Source organism: Sinocyclocheilus anshuiensis, unplaced genomic scaffold (assembly GCF_001515605.1).
Source record: "Sinocyclocheilus anshuiensis isolate Anshui unplaced genomic scaffold, SAMN03320099.WGS_v1.1 scaffold1997, whole genome shotgun sequence".
NCBI classification, from domain to species: Eukaryota; Metazoa; Chordata; class Actinopteri; order Cypriniformes; family Cyprinidae; genus Sinocyclocheilus; species Sinocyclocheilus anshuiensis.
This window is the reverse complement of record NW_015539934.1, coordinates 22,552-25,549: the sequence shown is the minus strand read 5'-3', so window position 1 is coordinate 25,549 and position 2,998 is coordinate 22,552. Positions and strand designations below refer to the sequence as shown.

Genomic DNA, 2,998 nt, shown 5'->3' with positions numbered 1-2,998 from the left:
TGCTTAAGTCAGGGGTCTGCTGCTTTCTCACGCAACGCTACAAAATGATAAGCCTGCCTAGAGGTGTTAATGCAAAAGAGATGTTCCGACAGGTTTCTGTAGTGTAGGGGTCATCACGTTCGCCTTACACGCGAAAGGTCACCAGTTCGAAACTGGGTGAAAACAATGATGACTTTTTCCAAGGTTGCTTAAGTTGGGGTCTGTTGCATTCTCACTTAACGCTACAAAAGGCTTCGCCTGCCTAGAAGTGTTAAAGCAAAAGAGGTTTTCTGACAGGTTTCTGTAGTGTAGTGGTTGTCACGTTACCCTAACATGCAAAAGGTCCTCGTTTGGAAGCTGAGCAAAACAAGAGTTTTATTTTTGAGGGACTGCATAAACTCTTTGCGACGTTCCAGGAGATTTGCGGCTGTTTTCGCCAAATAAGTTTCCGTAGTGTAGAGGTTATCACGTTTGCCTTACACGCAAAAGGTCCCCAGTTTGAAACTGGGCGGAAACAACGGTAACTTTTTCCAAGGTTGCTTAAGTCGGGGGTCTGTTGCTTTCTCGCGCAACGCTACAAAAGGACAAGTCTGCCTACATTTGTTAAAGCAAAAGAGGTTTTCCGACAGGTTTCTGTAGTGTAGTGGTCATCACGTTCGCCTTACATGCGAAAGGTCCCAAGCTCGAAACTGGGCGGAAACAGACAGAGGCTTTTGTTCAATCTGTGCTGAAATGCAGAGGTTTTCCGACAGGTTTCTGTAGTGTAGTGGTCATCATGTTCGCCGTACATGTGAAAGGTCCCCAGCTCGAAACTGGGCAGAAACAGGCAGAGGCTTTTGTACTCTCTGTGCTGAAATGGCTCTATGGTAAGCAGGTGGTCCAAGCTGCAAAGACCTTAATTTCGAGGTAGGAGAAGGCAAGGTTTTAAGGAACTCTGAGCAGATTGCCACACCGTATGAACTCTGTCCTACTGTGTGTGGGATTTACTCAGATTGTCAATCTGTTTTCAGGGCAGATTACAGTATCGATTGTACCCGAAACAGCAAGAAAGTAAACTTTTTGTAATATAGTGTTCATCACGTTAGCCTAACAGGCAAAAGGTCCTCAGTTTGAACCTGAGCAGAAACAGAGTTTTATTTTTGAGGGAATGCATAAACTTTTTGCGACTTTGCAGGAGATTTACGGCTGCTTTCTCCAGATAAGTTTCCGTAGTGTAGTCGTTATCACGTTTGCTTCACACACAAAAGGTCCCCAGTTCGAAACTGTGCGGAAACAATGGTGACTTTTTCCAAGGTTGCTTAAGTCGGGGGTCTGTTGATTTCTCACGCAACGCTACAAAATGATAAGCCTGCCTAGAGGAGTTAATGCAAAAGAGGTTTTCCAACAGGTTTCTGTAGTGTAAGGATCATCATGTTCGCCTTACACGCGAAAGGTCCCCATCTCGAAACTGGGCGGAAACAGACAGAGGCTTTTGTTCTATCTGTGCTGAAATGGCTCTATGGTAAGCAGGTAGTCCAAGCTGCAAAGACCTTAATTTCGATGTAGGAGAAGGAAAGTTTTTAAGGAACTCTGAGCAGACTGGCACGCCGAATGAACTCTGTCCTGCTGTGTGTGCGATTTACACAGATTGTCAATCTGCTTTCAAGGCAGATTACAGTATCAATTTTACCCGAATCAGCAGGAGAGAAAACTTTTTGAGTTTCTGTAAGGTATAGTGGTCGTCACGTTAGCCTAACACGCAAAAGGTCCTCGGTTCGAAGCTGAGCAGAAACAGAGTTTTATTTTTGAGGGAATCCATAAACTCTTTGCGACGTTCCAGGAGATTTCCTGCTGCTTTCTCCAGATAAGTTTTCGTAGTGTAGTGGTTATCACGTTCGATCTCTCATGCAAAAGGTCCCCATTTCGAAACTGGGTGGAAACCAAGGTGACTTTTTCCAAGGTTGCTTAAGTTGAGGGTCTGTTGCTTTCTCACGCAACTACAAAAGGTTAAGCCTGCCTACAGGTGTTAAAGCAAAAGAGGTATTCCGATAGGTTTCTGTAGTGTAGTGGTCGTCACGTTCGCCTTATATGCTAAAGGTCCTCAGCTCGAAACTGGGTGGAAAGAGACAGAGGCTTTTGTTCTATCAGTGCTGAAATGGCTCTATGGTAAGTAGGTGGTCCAAGCTGCAAAGACCTTAATTTCGAGGTAGGAGAAGGCAAGTTTTTAAGGAACTCTGAGCAGAATGCCACGCTGAATGAATTCTGTCCTACTGTGTGTGGGATGTACTCAGATTGTCAATCTGTTTTCAGGGCAGATTACAGTATCGATTTTACCCGAAACAGCAAGAAAGTAAACTTTTTGTAATATAGTGTTCATCACGTTAGCCTAACAGGCAAAAGGTCCTCAGTTTGAACCTGAGCAGAAACAGAGTTTTATTTTTGAGGGAATGCTTAAACTCTTTGTGACATTCAAGAACAATTCCTGTTGTTTCTCCAGATAAGTTTCCGTAGTGTAGTGGTTATCACGTTTGCTTCACACACAAAAGGTCCCCAGTTCGAAACTGTGCGGAAACAATGGTGACTTTTTCCAAGGTTGCTTAAGTCGGGGGTCTGTTGATTTCTCACGCAACGCTACAAAATGATAAGCCTGCCTAGAGGTGTTAATGCAAAAGAGATGTTCCGACAGGTTTCTGTAGTGTAGGGGTCATCACGTTCGCCTTACACGCGAAAGGTCACCAGTTCGAAACTGGGTGAAAACAATGATGACTTTTTCCAAGGTTGCTTAAGTCGGGGGTCTGTTGCTTTCTCGCGCAACGCTACAAAAGGACAAGTCTGCCTACATTTGTTAAAGCAAAAGAGGTTTTCCGACAGGTTTCTGTAGTGTAGTGGTCATCACGTTCACCTTACATGCGAAAGGTCCCAAGCTCGAAACTGGGCGGAAACAGACAGAGGCTTTTGTTCTATCTGTGCTGAAATGCCTCTCTGGTAAGCAGGTGGTCCAAGCTGCAAAGACCTTAATTTCGAGGTAGGAGAAGGCAAG

At 44.6% G+C, this 2,998-nt stretch overlaps 8 non-coding genes across 8 annotated transcripts; all 8 read left to right on the top strand.

The window, feature by feature from the left end:
* The first annotated feature begins 92 nt into the window (after window positions 1-92).
* Window positions 93-165, top strand: trnav-uac (transfer RNA valine (anticodon UAC)). The gene has a single exon. It is a non-coding gene; the product is annotated as a tRNA-Val (tRNA).
* Window positions 166-423: 258 nt separating this feature from the next.
* Window positions 424-496, top strand: trnav-uac (transfer RNA valine (anticodon UAC)). Its single transcript has one exon. It is a non-coding gene; the product is annotated as a tRNA-Val (tRNA).
* A 112-nt stretch (window positions 497-608) lies between these two features.
* On the top strand, window positions 609-681 carry trnav-uac (transfer RNA valine (anticodon UAC)). Its single transcript has one exon. It is a non-coding gene; the product is annotated as a tRNA-Val (tRNA).
* Window positions 682-731: 50 nt separating this feature from the next.
* trnav-uac (transfer RNA valine (anticodon UAC)) lies at window positions 732-804 on the top strand. Its single transcript has one exon. It is a non-coding gene; the product is annotated as a tRNA-Val (tRNA).
* Window positions 805-1,181: 377 nt separating this feature from the next.
* Window positions 1,182-1,254, top strand: trnav-cac (transfer RNA valine (anticodon CAC)). The gene has a single exon. It is a non-coding gene; the product is annotated as a tRNA-Val (tRNA).
* Window positions 1,255-2,459: 1,205 nt separating this feature from the next.
* trnav-cac (transfer RNA valine (anticodon CAC)) lies at window positions 2,460-2,532 on the top strand. The gene has a single exon. It is a non-coding gene; the product is annotated as a tRNA-Val (tRNA).
* A 112-nt stretch (window positions 2,533-2,644) lies between these two features.
* On the top strand, window positions 2,645-2,717 carry trnav-uac (transfer RNA valine (anticodon UAC)). The gene has a single exon. It is a non-coding gene; the product is annotated as a tRNA-Val (tRNA).
* A 112-nt stretch (window positions 2,718-2,829) lies between these two features.
* Window positions 2,830-2,902, top strand: trnav-uac (transfer RNA valine (anticodon UAC)). Its single transcript has one exon. It is a non-coding gene; the product is annotated as a tRNA-Val (tRNA).
* Window positions 2,903-2,998: the final 96 nt, after the last annotated feature.